This window comes from Rana temporaria, chromosome 11 (genome assembly GCF_905171775.1).
Source record: "Rana temporaria chromosome 11, aRanTem1.1, whole genome shotgun sequence".
NCBI lineage: Eukaryota > Metazoa > Chordata > Amphibia > Anura > Ranidae > Rana > Rana temporaria.
The window spans coordinates 45,313,145-45,334,905 of NC_053499.1; the positions used below are offsets into that span (position 1 = coordinate 45,313,145).

Sequence of the window (21,761 nt, forward strand, 5' to 3'; positions counted from 1 at the left end):
TACACTTATTGGGATTTTTTTTTAATCAAAAAGACATGCAGCAGAATACATTTTGGCCAAAATGTATGACATATGTATGTATATGTATATATATATATATATATATATATATATATATATATATATATATATATATAAATAAATAAATAAATAAATAAATAGTTTTATAGCAGCAAGAAATATTTTTTTTTCAACATTTTCCGTCTTTTAATTCTAAATCACAAAAAATAAAAAATAAATAGGGGTAATCAAATACCACCAAAAGACAGCTCTATTAGTATGAAAAAAACAAGACCGCTCTGAATTTCTGCCAGGATCAATGGGTATTTTATTGCACTTATCGAACAGATATGATCATTTTTAAATGGTGCAGTTAATAGATCAAAGCAAAGCAAAATAGGGAACTTTATCGTTAGAGTCTAAATTAAAAAAAAAAGAAGAAGTGTAAAATAGTTTGTTCTGGAGCCAAAAACCCATATATGAGGGGTAAACATTGTAACATTAATGGCCATACAAAATGAATAAGGACAGTACAAATGCTGGAACTGCATAATAGGTCCAGACAGGTGCAGCTAAACAATTTGTCTTTTGTACTATGGCTCAGCGGTTTAATATAAATAATGTAAAACCTACAGACTTCGTCATATTTCTACTAATCACACATATGAAAAAAAACAAAGAGATGCAAAGAATAAAAAAAAAAAAAAAGAAAAAAAAGAAGAATCATGCATTGAGGTGCGTGGATTAATTTGTGAGAGTAAGGAAATTGTTTGGTGTCACTTTAAACACTGGCCTAAAGCCAGATGTACCGGTTTAAAAATAGTTGTCACTAAAATAAATGAGAATGATTTAGGCACAACTAAATGTTTGTTAGATAGATTGCACATTTTATTTGATCCCTAGTTTCAAGAATACACGCACTTCAAACGCAATATAGATGCAGATGATGCTCATCTTTGAACTTTTCGCTGAAAGTAAAAGCAACATATTTTCTTGATCTGCCGAATCAAAGTGGTTTATTTTAAGGTTGAATATATTTGTATTATTTTCAAACAGGTAGTTACAAAAACACTAACATATGAGTAAAACAGTATTATAAGAAATGTTTGAAGACAGACAAGCTGGAGAGTTTTGTTACCATGAGACAGTCCGGCTCACCCGGGGGTTGGCATAGTTTTGCCACCATGGAGCAAATACTCTTCCTCGTTACGCCCTGGTACGTGCAGCGTGAGGTTAGTTGGAGGACTATAGTTGCCCCCTCCCCTTGCACCCTGCCCAGGAGACCCATACCTAGATTTTCCTAAAAACACTATACATGGGGGGGGGGGGGGGGGGAATGTGCAAAGTCGTCTAGGCAGGACTTGTCTGTCTAGACCTCCGCACCGCAGCTCAGCTTGATAAAACACTGGACTAAAATCTTCCCACATGCTCACTTTCTCCCCAAAATAAGAGGGCAAAGATTGGCAGCATGTATAGTGGAAAAAAATCAAAATCAATCAAAAGCCTCAGGAAGCGCGGATTAGAGCCGCATCTAAAATGGTGGCAGCGCAATCTTACCTTACAGACTGGCGCACAGAAACAGCACAAATCTCCCTCCTCAGCACAATATGGAGGGCCCGAGTTTGATACAGGTATGTCCTCTATTGCCCTACACAACTCCACAATTGGTCCCGCCTTACTTGCCCAATTTGAGAGGGTTCTTCATAAGGCATTACAGAATACCTCAGATGCCATTACAGATAAACTAACCCAGGAGTAGGGATGAGCCGAACACCCCCCCCGTTCGGTTTGCACCAGAACCTTCAAATGGACCGACTGTTCGCGGGAACATTTAGAACCCCATTGACGTCTATGGGACTCAAACGTTCTAATTCAAAAGTGCTAATTTTAAAGCCTAATATGCAAGTTATTGTCGTAAAACGTCTTTGAGAACCCGGGTCTTGCCCCAGGGAACATGTATTAATGGAAAAAAAGTTTTTCTGGAACAGTGATTTTAATGATGCTTAAATAAAAAAAAATGAAAAATTCCTTTAAATATTGTACCTGCTGGGTGTCTATATTATGCCTGTGAAGTGGCACGTGTTTAGACCTGTCCCTGCACAATATGAGATTACTATAAGAAAAAAGTAATTTAAAACTGCTTGCGGCTTTAATGTAATGTCAGGTCCCTGCAATATGGATGAAAATCATTGAGAAAAATAGCACAGACACAGACAGTACACACACCACGTAGCTTTAGGTGCACACTGCAGAGGACACGGGCAGTACACACCAAGTAGCTTTAGGTGCAAACTACAGAGGACAAAAGGCAGTACACACCCCACGTAGCTTTATGGTGCACACTGCAGAGGACACAGGCAATACACCACATGAGAATACTGCAGCTAGCACAATCACCTGCCTGACAGTAAATTAGGAAGAGCTAATCTAGATAAATTATACAGTGTATAAATATATATATATATATATATATATACACACACACACACACACACACACACACACACAACACCTGGGATGCATATATATCCTCTACACACACTGTAACTTTAACTGACTAGCCTGCCTTATCTACCTACTAAAAATGACTCTCTCTCTCTCTCTCTTCTCTTTTCTTTTTTAACCACCGCAACACACTACACAAGGCCGACCTGCAGACGACCTTTTATAGTGTGGGGCGTGTACTAAACCCCCTGAGAAATAATTGGCCAAAGCCACCCTGGCTTCGGCCAATTATGGCTCTCTGTTTTTTGCAAGCTGTGATTGGCCAAGCATGCGGGTCATAGTGCATGCTTGGCCAATCATCAGCCAGCAATGCACTGCGAAGCCGCAGTGAATTATGGGCTGTGAAACGTAACTCGATTTTGGCACGAACGGCCCAAAACGTTTGTAATTCGACGAACGATCGAACATAGGATGTTCGAGTCAAACATGAGTTTGACTCGAATACGAAGCTCATCCCTACCCAGGAGATTCATGAAGTAGGAAGACGCACCTCTAACAAAGAATGGATGATATAGACATCACGGCCACAACACATACAGAAGAATTGGAGACCCTTAATGATGATTATGCTACAATTTATATAAAACACTAATATAATAAGTATTTGAGAGAAGCTACCTACTAGAAAAAATAAAGATAGAAGAGCTCCAAATTGGAGCAAGTATCCAAGGGGTGGGGATAGATCACCAACCAGTGGATAAATATGTTCCAAATCAATGTTGGGCACTCAAGGAATAAATGGAGGCGCAGTGAGCCGTCTCCGGGATTACGACAGCCATTTAACATTTCAGTAATATGAACGTAAAAAGTATATAATGGCTGACCATCAATCTTCTTTATCTATAATCTTCTAACTTTGTTAGTAAAGAAGATGATATAGTGCATTTAGAAATATTAAGGATATATTTTTTTTAGGTATATCTGGTTGTGGTCCAAATATCCACACTTATAAATTCAATAGGGAATAACTGTTGTAGATATACTCTATTATGCCAGAACATTTTGGATCCAAAAGATTAAGCGATAGGTTAAAACGACAGAATCTGTCTTGAAGATTTTGACAATAGGACCAGAAGATCAAATATGTACAAATTCAGGGTATTCCTGAAGATATTGAAGGTTTACAATCATCCATAACAGCACTCTTTCAAGAGCTTGCCCTGTCCATTCCAATTGAACTTCTAAAAATGGACAGAATTCACAGAGCAAAGAAAATGGACCTCCTAGGGACATAGTAATGAAAATGCACCATTTCGTACAAAAGAATAACTGATGGAAGCAGCAAGAAATAAAGAATCCTTGATTTTTCAAGGACATAGATATCAACATTTTCAAGGCTTACCTCAATTCACACCAATTAAAAACGCAAGGAATGAACGCAAATCAACACCTACAACATTGACTGATGGACCCAAACGCCGAATGAACTTTCGAACCTCTCAGCAGCTCCAAAACCCCCGGGACCCCAAGAATGCCCTCACAAAAGAGGTCGCTTTGCCTCACCACCACCTGAAGCAGAAGACATTACAGACTTATGTATTCTAAACGTGTGATACTTATGGCTTTCATTGCTATACTGTTCTGGTTACAGAACCTAATCCTCACAAATCTAACATATGATACACCCTGGAGGTAAAGTTACAATAAATTTATATTCTTGATTTACCCCTAGGGTAACATCTTAAAACGATAGAATCTATCGCTTAATCTATTGGATCCAAAATGTTCTGGCATAATAGAGTATATCTACAACAGTTATTCCCTATTTAATTTATAAGTGTGGATATTTGGACCACAACCAGATATACCTAAAAAAAATATATCCTTAATATTTCTAAATGCACTATATCATCTTTTTTACTAACAAAGTTAGAAGATTATAGATAAAGATTGATGGTCTACTCTGTCCACTTTTTTAATAATATATTTAAATACTACAGTGTTACTTTTATTTGAATTTATGCTACTCTACTTAAGAATATATAATTGTTTATAATAAAACCATTATATACTTTTTACGTTCATATTACTGAAATGTTTAATGGCTGTCGTAATCCCGGAGACAGCTCACTGCGCCTCCATTTATTCCTTGAGTGCCCAACATTGATTTGGAACATATTTATCCACTGGTTGGTGATCTATCCCCACCCCTTGGATACTTGCTCCAATTAGGAGCTCTTCTATCTTTATTTTTTTCTAATAGGTAGCTTCGCTCAAATACTTATTATATTAGTGTTTATATAAATTGTTAAATTCCTTATAATATCCATATTTTACTGAATAACTTGATCTTCCCTAATTCTCTCCACTCCAGAGAGGAAAACTCCTGACTTCAAATTTAGTAACTTTCATCTAGATCTCATCTATATCCAACAAAGTCATCCCTGAATATATTGATACTTAACGTACAAAGTCTTAACTCTCCCCCTAAAAGCACTAAAGCTTTTTATTTTTTCTCCAAATTATCGACACATGTGGTTTGCCTGCAAGAGACACACTTTATTGCACAAGTATCCAAGTTTATACAGCTTCGGGCAATACAAAAAAAAAAAAAAAGGGAAGAAGGAGGGGTTCTAATTGCTTTCCACCCAGCATCAGGATTACTATTGTACTGTACAATGAAGTTACAATCGTATCCTTTTATGCACCCAACAAAAATCCTCAGTCATTTCTTTCCCATCTTTTCTCAGTTATAGAAAACACATAAACAAGGTACTCTTATAATTGGTGGTGACTCAAACCAAATATGATACCCATTCCTTGACAAATCCCCAACCCCAACTAATGCACCTAAACATTCTTATTAACGCCTCATAAGTCAATACTCTCTTCTTGATACCTGGCGAGAACACAACCCTACAAAGCGACAATATACTCATTATTCCATCAGTATTGACCATCTTTTTGTCTCTGTTAACACCTCTGCACTCATTCCAGACTTGCATATTATACCATGTACATGGTCAGACCATAATGTGGTTGTTACAACTTTTTCCTCCCTGGTTCCAAGATCTGACCATCAAACTTGGAATATTAATGATAGTCTGTTGGCAAATTCTGAATATCGACAAGAATTGGGAAAAAAGCTATAAAAGAATATCTCACTCACAATAATACTACTGATACAAACATGTTGGGAAGCTCTCAAGCCCTATATTAGAGGGGTTTGTATCAGGGGTTTGTATCAGCCAAGCATCCCACCACCAGGAAAAAAATACTACTACATAAATGCCTAGAAGAAGCATTTTATAAAGCTTCCGAAAATTTTCAGACTACACCCACACCATCAAATAAACTTTTGAGAAAACTATATTAGAACTTAGAATTTGAATTAGCGGAAAAGACTCTTCATAGATCCAAACACACCTTTTATATGAAAGCTAACTAACCAGACACCTTTTTAGCTTTGACATCATGAAAGACTATTTATACCCCAAAACCAATCAGGCTAAAACTCACTAAAGACATTTTAACTAGCCTCCCATTGAAGATTCTTAACGTATTTTATAAAAAACGAAATTAATTCCACAAAAGGGTACTGACAAATTTTACCAATCTCGCCTGACCAAACTTTTATCTACAATTCATCTTCCCTTACTCTCACCATCCCAACAGGATACTTTAGAGAAACCCATCACTGAAATAGAAGTACAAACAGCTTTAAAATCACTCAAATTACATTAACGCCCGGGTATTGATGTCCTTTCAGCCACTTATTACAAACGATTTATATCACTACTTTCTCCTCTCATGGTTGAGGCCTTTAATTCCATACTTAATGGTCACTATTTCTGAAGTGATTCACTCACTGCTTCCATCTCCATGATTCCTAAACCAAATACAGACTATACATCCTGGTCCAATTATAGACCGATATCGATCCTTAACATCGATATTAAAGTACTGGCCAAAATTATTTTTTCCAGACTTAACCCAATGATAGGCTCTTTAATTCATTAAGACCAAACTGGATTCATTCCTCTAAGGCCCCATACTCACGACCAAACATGTCTGCTGAAACTGGTCCGCGGGCCAGTTTCAGCAGACATGTTTGGTCGTGTGTGGGCGCGAGCGGGCCGAATTCCAGCAAACATTTGCCCGCCGGGCCTTTTCCCAGCGGACAAATATTATATTGTTTTAAAACAGTCCGCTGGAATCCTGCCCGCTCGGACATGTACGGTCGTCAGTACAGACCTACTGTCCAGGCGCCCGCCGTCCCTCGCATGCGTCGAATGACTTCGACGCATGCGTGGAAGCATTTTAAAGGCAGGCCGCCCACGTCGCCGCGTCATTGTCGCGGCGACACCGCGTCATCGGCGCAGCGACACCGCGGACACGCCCCGCGTATTGTTTACGCGCGGACTTCTGTACGATGGTGTGTACAACCATCGTACAGAAGCCCTCTGGCAGACATGTACGGTGAAAACGGTCCGACGGACCGCTTTCACCGTACATGTTTGTCCGTGTGTACCCGGCCTAAGACAAGCAGGTTATAACATACGCTGAGCTACACTCCTAGCACATGTAGCTCGTTCGATATATCCCAACATGTTTCCTTTCACTAGACATGCGCAGGGCATTCAATTCATTGTCATGGCCCTACATACACTATCCTCAATCAATGGGAATTTGGCTCACATTTTCTGAGATGAATCACCACCCTATACCAACATCCGAAAGCATACATTTCCTTTTCGGGATTTAAATCTGACCCATTTAATATTGATAAAGGCACCAGACAAAGTTGCCCCCTCTCTTATTTGCTCTGGCAATTGAACCCCTAGCCCAACTATTTAGATCCAATCCAAATATCAGGAGGACTAGAACTTGGTGGTTATCATAAACATTGCAAGTTTGCCGACGATGTATTATTTTTCCTCACCTCACCAATAGTAATCAACACCAACCCTTCTAGATATCCTCTCAAAATTTGGAGAAATATCAAGCCTCATGATAAATCCTCACAAATCCAAAGCCATAAATAATTTTTAATTCCCTTCTGTAGCCCAAGCACAATTAGCCAATTCCTTTCCATTTACCTGGACGAATACATACATTTCATATTTGGAAATTAACCTTACAGCCAACCCAAAAGGAACTTCATGCAATGAATTACCCGCCAATGCTATCACAACTAAATAAACTCCTCACAAATTGGTCAGCCATACCTCTAGCATGGTTAGGTAGAATCGCAGCGGTAACAAGGGACTACTATTCCCAAAAATCCTATACCCCTTTAAGCCTTGTACACACAGGCAAGAGAAAAAATTCTCATCAGGAAAAAAAATAATGTTTTTCCTGATGAGATTCTTGCTTCACCCTACCTATGCCGTAGAAGCTACCACGCATGCGTCAAAGTCATTTCAAACATGCGCGGGTTTCCACTGCGACACGCAAGTATACAGGTGCTCGGGTTTCTCGTCAGGAAACAGGCCGACAAGAATCTCGATGAGAAAATAGAGAGCAGGAGCTCTATTTTTCTCGTCGAGATTCTAGGCAGATTTCCAGACGAGAAACCCGAAAGCCTCGTACACATGCTCGGTTTACTCGTCAAGAAAGCTCCGTCAGCAGTTTTCTTGCTGGTTCTTGCCGAGAAAACTGAGTGTGTGTACGAGGCTTCAGAGTCCTTCCTACCACAATCCCATCCCATTTCCTACGAATTCTGCAACGGAAAACTTTACAATTTATCTGAGACAAAACTAAACACCGGTTACCTAAATCAACCCTATATTCTCCCAGAATTCGAGAAGGTCTCGGCATACCAGACTTTACTAAATAAAACTATGCAGCCCAAATTGTCCCAAATACCATGCTACAACTGAAATCCCATTATGGGTAGCATTAGAGTCGGTTGATAGTGACCCTCTCTCCACTGCAAATGTTTTAGGTCTACTGTATCTCCTAAACAATGTCGGACAATCACAAACCCCATAACCAAACACAGCTTATGTATTTGGGACTGAATAAAAACCCGATTTAGTATACAATCTAGTCACAATCCTCTTTAGCTTGGTCAAAAGCTGGTTTGACATGTGCTCATCATTTCTATAAATCCACATCAATTACACCATTCCCTACCTTACATAAGACTAATGATATTAGAAATCTTTAGATACCTACAAATTAAAAAAACATTGTCGAATATTGCACCTTGTAGACAGTTCAACCCCATATTTTATTATATTTGAACAAGTATGCAAATCTGATCCTCACAGATGTGGACTCATCTCGGATCTATATACCAAACTATTTACATATACCACTTCTTCCCCCCGACCTATACCAATAAATGGGAAAGAGACCTTCAAATACAATCAGAAAGTATAAAATTGGATGCAAATTTGGCAAACCACCAAATCAGCCACACCGAATATAGTGGCTCTCGAAACAAATTAAAAAAGGTACTCGCAAGATGGTGTCTGGTCCCTGCCAGAATCTCTAAATTCCCTCGACAATACCCTTCCCACTGCTTCCGGGTCGGCCCTACCCCAGGAAATCACTTACATATATAGTGGGAATGCGCAATAGTCAGATTCCTTTGGTCAGAGGTGTTTAAAACCATTTCCACCATGTTCAAAACAATGTTACCACCTGATCCAATTACAGCACTCCTGAACAGTAAACGTCAAACCTTATCCCAGCGCCAGTTTAAACTCATGCTATATGTAACTACAGCAGCTAATCAGACCATTGCGAAAGCACGGAAATCTGACTCACTATGTATTTTGTCTGTCAAAAACAGTTACTCAATCCATGATCCATGCAAAAACAGAAGCAATCTCGACAACATATTTAAATTTGAAACCTTGTACAATCCATGGGTTGAACATTTCCTACCCCCAGGATTTGATAAAACTTTGTTGCGCCCTTGAGGACGTTGGTCCTATAACAACTGAAATTAGACTTAACAAATTGAACCAATGATCCTCTCTCGAAACATCCCCCGATCTCTCATTTCTTTACCTCAAAGCTTGGTTAAAGGGGTTGTAAAAGTTTGTTTTTTATTTTCTAAAGTGGCTCCTTTAAGCTAGTGCATTGTTGGTTCACTTACCTTTTCCTTCGATTTCCCTTCTAAATGTTTTTTTCTTTGTCTGAATTTCTGACTTCCTGTTCCTCCTCAGTGAGCTGTTCAGTAAGCTCTTCTAAATTACTTTCCACCACTCAAATGATGGTGGAAAGCTTACTGAGGAGAAATAGGAAGTGAGAAATTCAAACAAAGAAAAATAAAAATTTAGAAGGGAAATTGAAGGAAAAAGGTAAGTGAACCAGCAATGCATTAGCTTAAAAGGAACCCATTTAAAAAAAAAAAAAAAAAAAAAGAAGGACAAACCTTTACAACCCCTTTAACTTATTCCTTTCTATAAATTAATATATCCCGATTCACTAAGGGTCTCTTGAAATGGTTAAGAATATAAAACTTTTATCTCCAGATAACGCCAAGCCATCTTGGCCATGGAAAATCTACTTTTTCTAACTACCGGTATTTCAAACCACTAGACCCATTATATCAAACAAACCATATCTCCTTTTGACCTACTTATAACTTCATATTATATTTAAATATATTATTATCTCTACTACTTATGTTCACTACTACCGAACTGAAACCACAATACTAGAATATTAATGTTGAATGAAATATTATACTATGGACTATACCTCATTTTTGTTTACTACTCTTCACGAGAGAAGCATTGTTATAATTTTCCCTTTTTTCCCCCTTTCATTCACAATGTATTGAAATGTATGTTAGCAACATCAAACCCTCTGTTAAACCTTGAGAAAACATAAAATATTTTTTAAAGAAATACACTACTTGATTGGAGGGCTGACTAGTCTACTCCCAAACTCCAACTCCTCTTCAGGGGACATATAAAACAAGACAACGGGGCAGTTGGTGCTCCCCTCACTCTCTGTAGGGGGGAGGGTCCCACCGCCATCCAGTTATATGATCACTATGCCTCCCACACTTCTAGTTTTTATGGGAAAGAGATCCCCCTGCATGGAGTTTGCATGTTCTCTCTCTGCCTGTGTGAGTTTCCTTCAGGTACTCTGGTTTCCTCGAATCCTCCCACACTAAAAAAAAGACATGCTGGTAGGTTAATTGGCTCCTGTCTTAAATGGGCAAAGACGGACCAAATGGTGCAAGAAAAAAATAATGGTAATTATGGTACGTGTGCAATCTGCATTTCAATGCTTCCAAAGAAAAAAATACATGAATCTACTGATCCATTTTATACAGATGTCATTTACCACCTTGACCCCCGTGTATTAAAGATGGTGGTAAAGGTCTTAGGCAGTCATGTTGGAACAGGAGGTGGCCATTGCAAAACTGTCCCCAATCCAAATGATTTGGACCAGTGGGCAAAGCAAGGTCCATAAAGTCATGGATGAGTGAGTTTGGGGTAGAGGAACTTGACTGTCCTGCACAGAGTCCTCACCTCAACCCAATAGAACACATTTGGGATAAATTAGAGTTGAGTCTCCAAGCCAGCCCTTCTCGTTCAACACCAGTGCCTGACCTCACAAAAACGCTTTTGGAAGAATGGTCAAACATTCCCATAGACACACTCCTAAACCTTGTGGATAGCCTTCCCAGAAGAGCTGAAGCGGTTATAGCTGCAAAAGGGTGGGCCAACTCAATATTGAACCCTATGGACTAAGACTAGGATGTCATTAAAGTTCATGTGCCTCAATACTTTTGGTAATATATAGTGTAGCTTTTTCCATTATAGTAAACCAGAGCAAAAAATGAACATGTATATTATCCATTTATTTACATTTATAACTAACGTAAATGAGATGATTAGAACTTGTCTTTAGCAACTATAGTCTATTTCAAGCATAAAATATCAACATTTTACCCTAACTGTACATCGCCATAGTTTTTTCTCCATAGTAAATACACACTCTCTACATGCACTCAGATGAGGAGCAAATTATAAAAAAATTACGCATGTACTTTGTCTTGTGTACATATAACATTTATGAGCATTCTTAACACTTGGCATAGTTGCACATTAAACGCTCAAACATTAATTTCTAAATGTTGATTCAAGGTGTAATATAGTTGTCAGTAGAACCAGGGAGACTTTACGCAACTTGTTCATGATCTGCCCAATAATAGATATGGTGTAAAACAAGCATACGTACTCTCTGACTTGACTCAACTGAAAAGCAAACAAAGCAGCAAAAGGCTGAAAACAAAGCTTAAGTGACACCCAAAATCATGCCAAACATAATATTATCGTCTTTTAGCCAAACATGCAGGTCTTGGAAAAATAACTGCATACAAGATCCAAACCAACATTCAAATCTAAAAACAGAATGGTGTCCAAATCATTACAGAAAACATGTTTGGAGAGATTTCTCCTAGTTTCCTATCTTGATGAGAGGGTGTCACAGTGACAGGAAGTGCAAGAAAAGATTTCATTTCATGTCAGTATTCTATAACTATCTGCATCTCATCTTTCCAGTAGAACCTGCTCTACTAATTTTCCTGGCAAAAAAATGGGACAGGAAGTGATGGACTATCTCCCCAGTGGGGACACAGACAGCAATAAAAACATGATAGAAGCACTATCCACTTCTTCAATAACGAAAGTAGATAACTTTGGCTGATTTATACAAGGAAATAAAGGAATGGGAAACTCCTTAAAAGACCAGTGGGTGGGTCACTTCCAATGAACGGCTACTGGGTTGCTTGCAGGAAAATCTGTATGACTCAGAACTATTTATTTTTTCCTGTGCAGTGTTAATCTGCTCTCTGAAGCCCTCAGAAATCAAGCTTCCAGACACTGAAGTGGGTAACCCTTGCTACTTGGCATGAGTCCAAGGGCCACCATGGCCAAACGTATTCCATGGAATTCATAAAGACTGGTGCAAACAGATTTAGCAAAAGGTCTTGTGTGAAGTCTATAAGTGGCACAGCGTGCGCAAACCTGTACCTGTCTATAACTTGTACCTGGACTGTGTGTCCAATCGCACACGGAGCACGGCTCGGCCCTGCACCCGATCTCTTATCATTGGCTCACTGGCTGTGATTCACAGTAGTGGGAGCCAATGTCTACCACTGCGGTCTCAGCCAATGAGGAGGGGAGAGATCCAGGAGAGCCAAGGCTCTTATGCACATCACCAGATCGAGATGGGACTCAAGTAAACATTTGAGGGGGGGGGGGGCGCTACATAGGTTTTTTTTACCTTGATGCAGAGAATGCATCAAAGAAAAAAAAAAAAAAAACGCCTTGAGCCTTTACAACCACTTTAAGGGCCCTTTCACACGGTCGGATCGTTCAGGTCCACCTGTCAGTTTTGTCGACGGACCCGATTGGCCGCTCCATGCAAGCCTATGGAGCATCGGATGTCAGCGGTGACATGTCCGCTGACATCAGACTCGATCAAATCGGACGAAAGGTCACCATCCATCCATGGCGGATCGGGTGAGATCTGATGAAAACAGACATGCTGTCTGTAGGAGACAGCGGCACTGGACAAGCCCCACTCCGCTCACCGAGTAGAGAGTTACCGGTCATCCACCAGCTCAGCGGAGAGATTTCCCGCTGAGCTGGCGGACTCCGTAGCGAATGTCTTCAGTATATTCCTTTATTTTTATTTCAATTCACTTTAGTTATATATTGTTTTCCTTCACGTTTCCATACAGACCCAAAGTGACAGTGACAGGGGTTGGGACAAACTAACACTGCGAGAGGGGCTTACTGCAGTGACCTTTCATACTCATGGTTTAAATCAATGGTGGTCACATTTCTTGATATACGAGACATCAAATGCAGACCTTGACATCAACAAAGGACCACGCATAATATCATGTGAAAGTAATGCTACAGAAAGCTGCCAGGGACTTCAGTCATGAAACCAGAGATGTATAAAGTTTGCAAACATGCTATAGGAGTTGTTGGAAACTGGGGATATGCTTCAGTGGACAGTCATAGACTGAAGACACACTTCAGGAGACTATCATAAACCACAGATGCATTGCTTACTGCTTTCAGCCCTGGTTCACACTGGGTACGATTTGGAACGATTTGAGATGCGATTTGACATGTCAAATCGCATCTCAAATCGGCGGCAATTGTCGGCAATGGCACTGTCCTAATCAGTGCGACGCCGCATCTGCGATTTCAAAAAGTAGTTCCTGTACTACTTTTTGCGATTTCAGGCCGCGATTTACATTAAATTGCGGCCGAAATCGCGGCAAAATCGCAGCCGCGAAATCGCGGTAAAATGGAATTTTACCGCGATTTTGAATTCGCAGCAGTGTGAACCTAGGCTTAGAGTCACTTTACAATTCAATGCTTCCACATTTCCTTAAATACTTGTGCCTTGTTCGGTATATCTTTCAGCATGATCCAATATAAAATTAAAGATTAAAGGAAAAAAAAAAAAAACGGATTAGACGTAAAAAAAATTAAATCAAAAATAAATAAAAAACTAAAGGTAGTATGAAAGAAATAAACCAAAAGGATTTTTTTGCATCACTGGCCTGAGTAAGACTACGGTGTACAAGGACCATACAAGAAGTGCAAAAAGGCCACAGGTTTGGTACTAGGGATTTGCATCATCTTAAAAGCGGCTGTGGCAAATGACCATGACCATACAAAGATTGAAAACACTCTAGGAGTTTTTGGAGACTGAGGCCATGCTGCAGGAGACAGTCATAGTCCGAACACACTTCAAGAGACAGTCATTGACCACAGATACATTACTTACTGCGATTACAGCCCCTTTACAAAGCAATGCTTCCACATTTCCTTAAAATTACCCCATAAAAATAGAAAAAAGGCATGGGACATTACAAAAAAAAAAAAAAAAGTAGCATGAAAGAAATAACCCAAACTATTTAACAAGACAGTCCAAAGTATATTTTTATCACTGGCCTAAGACAAATGTGTACAGGGCCCCCAATGGTCCTTTTTACCATTATCATTTAAAGTAAAAGTAACAGAAAACCCCAAAATTTGGGTTCTCCCCAGAAAACTAATAAGAGGGGAAATTTTCCAATGGCAACACTCTTTCTGGTAACCTGGGGGCCCCCAAGGGATTGCATTAATGTTCAGGGATTTCCCTCCACTTCCTGTTTTGGCTATGAAACAGGAAGTAAAAGGGAAATCTCCCAAATGGGACAACGATGGCAAAAAATAAACTGGCAAGGGTTATAACCCTCCCTTACTTTATAAAAAAAGAAAGAAAAAAAAAAAGTTTTGCCTACAATTCTACTTTAACCACTTGCCGACAACCCATATCAAAAAAAGATTGCAGGGCGGTCGGACAACTCTGGGAGAACATACCATAACGTCCTCCCAGAATCGCGCCCCCGGGAATATTCACGGATAACGATATAGGGCCGATGACAGTGGCAAATGACGGAGTGATCACTTGTAAACAAGCCGGGGCATGCCGGTTCAGCTCTCCCTTCTTCACACTGATCGGTACAGTGTGAGATGGGGAGAGATCGGATGCAGCAGCACTGTGGGCTGGATCTGTAGTGCCCACAGCGCTGCTCTGTGCCAATTCCTGCCTCATCCATACTCAGTCATGCCATCCATACTCATCCAGCCCCATCAGTTCTCATTTGTGCCACATCCATGCCACTGCAGTGCCTCACAAAAGTGTAATAGGTAGTCAAAATAGATTTAAAATGTATGCCCCTAGAACACCTCCCTGCACGTTGGGGGGGCCTCTGTATGTGGTCATGCTGTCCAAAAGTCTCACACTTGGTATCATACTCGGGAGGAGTAGCAGAATATATTTTGGGGTGTAATTTTGGCTATGTCCAAGCTATGTGTTAGAAATATTGTATAAAACAAAAACAACTTTTTGTAAAAATAAAAAAAAAAACACACAAAAGAAAAAAGTTTTGTCTATAGTTTTACTTCAAAAATGGATAAACAAAACAAGTAGCATATAACGTGATTAAACTTGAGAGCGGATATACTGTAATTAAAACCTGGATATATTAACAAGGATTACTAAATTAATTCAGCTGCAACCATTTAACAGTGATCTGACACCAAATTAATATTACAATAAAGATAATAGTGCACTAAAAACAACCTAATAATATTATTGCACATTGCCTGCTAATAAATCGTAAATTTGATGTTTTACCAATATGTATATTAGCAGGCACTGTGCAATAATATTATTACCGTAGGTTGTTTTTAGCGCACTATTATTTTTATTGTAATACCGAATAGCATAATTATAACTGCATACAGTTATCAGGCTACACAATATAGGTCTTTTAATGAAGCAGGCTGCCCTTTAAACTGAATAGCTCTACAAGAACACGGTAGAAATGGATTCATTAAGCTGTGAAGCCTAAAATATTCAACTATGCTTAAAAAAATCTGTGACTAAATATGGATAAATTTCCCCTTTACCCAACGTCAAAAAGGAAATTCAACAGGTAAATCGTAACTCTTGCCCAGAATATATGAGCGATCCTTCACCTCCGCCTGACATTAATGATAAAAGTATGACCTTAAGGCAGTATAAAACATTGATAATAAGCAACAGTTACCCCGACATTAAAGGACTTACCAGAACCATGCACTGTGTGTCTCGTTCAGCCAGCACTAACCTGGTTTCTCCTGTCCCCTTTACCTAGACACAGAACTGGAAATTCAACTATAGTACAGACTATAAGAATACCACACCCACCATTACACCAGGACCTTCAGTGACAGTCACGCACAGAGGAATGCCATAGTCTCACAACTAACAGGACAACCCTTCTACGTTATGATGAATAGCAAAATCTCAGGAAAGGGAAGCCTTCTTTGAAAAGAGTTTTGCCACAATGGTCCAACTCCTGACAGCACCACAATGCTGGAATGCCATTGAACTGTTGCCAGGTCCCAGCCTTGGGTCACTGTTGTCACGGATGTGATGACTGATTTCACTTTGGAATAAGGAAGCTGATGATTAACCAAGCTAAGTGGAACGATGAAAAATAAACAAAAATTGGGTATATTTTCTAAAGACCAGTGACTACAAATAAAGGAGCAGGAGTGGCCAGGCGTTCCAGTCATACACCACTAATATTGGTGTAATAAACCTGCACATTAAATTAAAGAAATTAAAAGATGACAAAAAAGAAGGGAGGTTAAAAAAAAAAAAAAAAAAAACACCCTGCAAAACTAAATCTTTTATGGATTTACATTTTATTGTTTGTGTCAATCAAGCGTCTACAAACTTTACAGTACAAGGGCCTCAGCGTATATTTGAGAGCCAAAAAATGCTGAGGTCCCAGCATTCACCTCTCATTCCCGCACATATTCAGTATTTATGGCGAGCAGCGTGGTAAACTTCCGGGTTGCCATCACAACGGGCATCCTCGGAAGTTCCTGCCCGCCCCATTGTGATGGCAACCAAAACAATAGCAAACAAAAAGTCACGTGACCGGCGTCACTTCCTGTTTCTAGATCTCTTGAGATTTCGAAGGGCGGTGTTCCACACTGACTCTTGGGAAGCATGACCCTTGGCTCCCAGGAGACAGTGCGGCGCCGGGTAAAAGCTCTATACACGCCTACTCCAGCGGGAGTGATTCACAGGAAGTAACACCATAAATTTAAATTACACGGTATTTACAGCTCAAAATAATTATTCTTGTGGCATTTGAACATCTATGCAATGACCTGAAGGGGATGGAATTAAGTTGTGAATTTGTGTGGACCTCCGCTTTAAACCTTCCTCCTGCCCAGACCAATTTTCAGCGCTGATGCACTTTAAACGACAATTGCGCGGTCATACAACACTGTACCCAAATAACATTTTTATCATTTTTTTTTCATACAAATAGAGCCTTCTTTTGGTGGTATTTAATCACCACTGGGGTTTCAATTTTTTGCTAAAAAAAAAAAAAAAAAAAAAAAAGAAGGATAAAAAATAAATAAATCATGTTTTTCATTTTTTGTTATAACATTTTGCAAGTAATTTTTCTCCTTCATTGATATGCGCTGATAAGGCAGCACTGATGGGAACAGATAAGGCAGCACCGATGGGGACAGATAAGGCGGCACGATGGGCGACAATGATGGGCAGCACGGTTGATGAGGCACCGATTGGCGACATTGATAGGTGGCACTAACAGGTGGCACACGGGGGGCAGATGAGCTGGCGGCAGCTCTCCCTGATCGGGACCGATGTCCTGTCAGCTACCGATGATCGGCTTTTTTTCTTCTCCTCACGCTATCAGCACGAGGAGAAAAAATTGCCGATATACGGCTCCGTTTACATCACATAATCATTGGCCGACAGCTGATCACGTGGTAAGGGGGCCGGGATCGACCCCTTTCTCCAATCTGTGATCCAGCAAGTCTCAGACTCGCTGATCACAGAGCGAGCCACCGCGCGTGCCCTACAGTGGGCGCACAGGCCGCTTGATCACGGGAGGACGTCTATTGATGGCCTACCGGCAAAGTAGGTCCGTGCTGTAGCCGTCATTCGGCTATAGCACGGATGTGAAGTGGTTAAATGAACGGATAAACAAGTTTCAAATATAACTTCATATGAGAAGCCCCCAACACCTAAGAAATCCGCCCTTCACATTAGAAGCCTCCCCATCACACCAGAGTCTTCCTTTTACATCAGAATCTCCCCCTCATCACTTAAAAAAGGGGGGGGGGGCCCTGATATGCAAGGCGTGTGTGTGTGTTTTTTTTTTAACTCAGAAAAGTGTTTAGGGAATAAATCTGGAAACACAAAAAAATTATTACTACTAATACATTTTCCAAGACAGCTCCATATATAAAATCGCACATTTAGTGTCACACACTTCATTATTAATTAAAACAGCGATACAAACTTGAAAAAACATAAAAAGGAACATTTCCAATCCTTATCTTATTAGATACATTCAGGGACATAATCCCTGTCTTAGACACTAGCCTTCAAATCGTATGGCAACACACTATAAATGAATGGACCCAACTTAGCCTATAAGTAACCTATCCATCACTAAATTCTACTGGGCTTAGGCCTGGAGTGTCCAGCCATGGACTCCTATTGGTTATCAAATTTATGGGGCCGCCCATAGTTTTCTCCTATACACTGTAACCATTCTTTGTGGGAAGGGGAGACAGCAGACTCCCATTTTCTAAGTATTACCCTTCGAGCTTGAAAGATTAAAAGGGGTTGTAAAGGTTTGTTTTTTATTTTCTAAATAGGTTCCTTTAAAGCTAGTGCATTGTTGGTTCACTTACCTTTTCCTTTAATTTCCCTTCTAAATGTTTTTTTTCTTTGTTTTGTCTGAATTTCTCACTTCATGTTCCTCCTCAGTAAGCTGTTCTGGCTGACTAACCCCCAGCCAGAACGGCTCGGATGGGAGAAAGCTTACTGAGAAGGAACAGGAAGTGAGAAATTCAGACAAAGAAAAAACATTTAGAAGGGAAATTGAAAGGAAAAAGGTAAGGTGAACCAAAAATGCATTAGCTTAAATTTGGGTCTCTGTCTTAGCTTTGGCTGTGCTGTGGGTCCATTCTGTCGTTTCGGGGGTGCTGATCTCACCCCAGGTCGGCAGGTGGCAGCAGTGGAGTCAAGGATTGGGTGCTCTTACCCAGCAGCCTATCAGGAGGAGGTTTGCCTTGCTGTGCATGCTGGGGGAGGGTATATATGGGACAGACGCCATCTTCCTGGTCTTCTCCTCGTGTGGTGAAAGACATTACACGCGGGAGCAGGACCGTTTCCCTATTACTGACACCTAAATCTGCTATCTTAATTTCTACTAAACCTCTACTCTTCACCAAGTTTTATTGTTTTTACCCGGCTGGGTAATAAAGAGCACAGGAAAAAAAAAAAAAAAAAGACCTGTCGTGGACATTCCGTTACTACCACTTTCAAACACCCCTAGACATCAGAGAAACACGAGGTAACATGCCGCCCAAAACAAACCAGCAGCTCCTTCGGGGGTAGTGCTACATATATAAAATGTTATTGACAAATGGTAAACTACAGTTAGGTCCATAAATATTGGGACATTGACACAATCTTAATCTTTTTGGCTCTATACACCACCACAATGGATTTGAAATGAGTGCTTTAACTGCAGACTTTCAGCTTTAATTTGAGGGTATTTACATCCAAATCAGGTGTAGGAATTACAACAGTTTGTATATTGTAAAGTGGCATTCCTCATCTGGTGGCAGGCAGCGTGGCAAGTGGCATGCAGCGTGGCAAGTGGCATTCCTCATCTGGTGGCAGGCAGCGTGGCAAGTGGCATTCCTCATCTGGTGGCAGGCAGCGTGGCAAGTGGCATTCCTCATCTGGTGGCAGGCAGCGTGGCAAGTGGCATTCCTCATCTGGTGGCAGGCAGCGTGGCAAGTGGCATTCCTCATCTGGTGGCAGGCAGCATGGCAAGTGGCATTCCTCATCTGGTGGCAGGCAGCGTGGCAAGTGACACACTCGAGGTTAACACCGATTCTGCATTATGGCGAGTTGAAAAATGTAATTTATATTACAATGTAATATAAGAAATAATGCACTTCAATCATTCTGATACCAGAACAACCATGGTACCGTGATGATTGATGCACGAACACCAGCTAGTGCCCCAATAAATTGCCATAAAAAAAAATATCTATTACCCACGCGCGCCCCCCCCCCTCTCCCTCCAGTGTGTTGGTCACATACACTTATGCACCATATCTCTCCACAATTATGAATACAAATGTTCTGTAGCATGTTGTAGTGTAGTATATGTGCCGATCCAACACGATTCAGCTAGAATAATGCCATATAAACAGCAGGTGAAAGAGCAATAATGATGTGCAATGAGGCATAACCCATATAAAATGGAGTTTAGTTTATTAAAATCTAACCAGTAAAAGATTTTAATATAATTGGAGGAGGGGGGGGGGGTGTTGGGCTCCAATTTGCATATTATAATTTGTCCTTAGGCTCCAACTGCTACCTGTACTATATGAACGTCTTAGTTTCTCTCACTCTGCACCATAAAGCTCAGGAAGTTTTGTGAAGTTAGGAGGGAAGATTTGCACAGCAAGACCAAACCCATACAGTATATTTGAACAGCTGAATATGTTATAAAAATAGTTAAGGAGCGGTAATTTGCTTTTTGACCACAGTGAGGATTATTTTCTTTTGAAGCGTCAGAGATATTTTGTGATTAACGTGTTGCTAATCAGAATTTTTTTTTTTTTACTTTTATTTGCTAGACATAATTCCCACAGTGTTTAACATGCATGTGAAGCCCAACATATCCTATGCTCCATTTGGTCTGTTAAATATACCATTGAAAGTTTTTTTTTTCACTTTTAGAACTGATATAACAAAACAAAAAAAAAAACATAATAAAATAAAAAACACAAAAACACACCTGCCGAACCTGTCAGAAATCTTATCAGCTGATATCGGTTTTCTGGGCTCTCTGCCTCTGCTGACTGTTATCAGTTAGCACTATTCCCAGCTACTTCTGAACTGTAGAGCACTTCCTCCCTATGTTATGGAGGTAAGAAGAGGGAGAGGTGTTCTGTAGTCCCAATATACTTCCTAAAGACAACACTGCACCTCCAAAAGATGCACTACACAAAAGAGCGTTGTCACCCTAGGAAATTAGTGTGTTACTGCCAGGATCACCCAGTGAAAAAAAAAAAAAGGGAGACTAAAGCTGGTCATACACTGGTAGAGTTACAAATGAACATTCATAAGAATATTTGTAAGAACATTCATATGGAAATTCTTAGTACATTCAGTGACTTAACCGCTTGCTGACTGCCTAACACACTTATACGTCGGCAAAATGGCACAGGTAGGCAAAGCAATGTACAGGTACATTGCTTTGAATCTGCCGCCTAGCGTGCGTGCACATGCCGCCGGCTCCATGACCACGGGACCCACGGACTCAATGTGCGCCAGTGTTTCTTGTGATCGTGTCACGGAGAGGCAGAATGGGGGTGATGCCTTTGTAAACAAGACATTTCCCTGTTCTGCCTTGTGACAGGACACTGATCTACTGCTTCCTGTCTTTGGGAGCGGTTGTCAGGGACCGCCCTGTCTTTTCTCCACTCTCCCCTATGGGGGGGGGGGAAATAGGATGAACATTGACCGTATGTCCATGTTCATCCGATCCGCTCTGCAGACGGAAGAAAAAAAACAGGGTTTACTTCCGTCTGCAAAATTGGATCTTTGCCGAGCCTGGAAGATTACGGGTGTCAGCGGATATTCATCCGCTGACACCCGCAATCTCATTGGGACCAATGTATGTCCTGTTTTCATCCGCA

The 21,761-nt window shown here is 40.3% G+C and overlaps 1 protein-coding gene across 1 annotated transcript in view; it reads right to left on the reverse strand.

The window, feature by feature from the left end:
- The window catches only part of LOC120917293 (synaptotagmin-1-like), an 80,006-nt gene extending 63,821 nt beyond the window's left edge, over positions 1 to 16,185 (reverse strand). Inside the window, exon 1 of the mRNA XM_040328485.1 lies at positions 16,066 to 16,185. The gene's annotated coding sequence lies outside the window, so the exon portion shown is untranslated. The remainder of the gene's footprint in view (positions 1 to 16,065) is intronic.
- Positions 16,186 to 21,761: the final 5,576 nt, after the last annotated feature.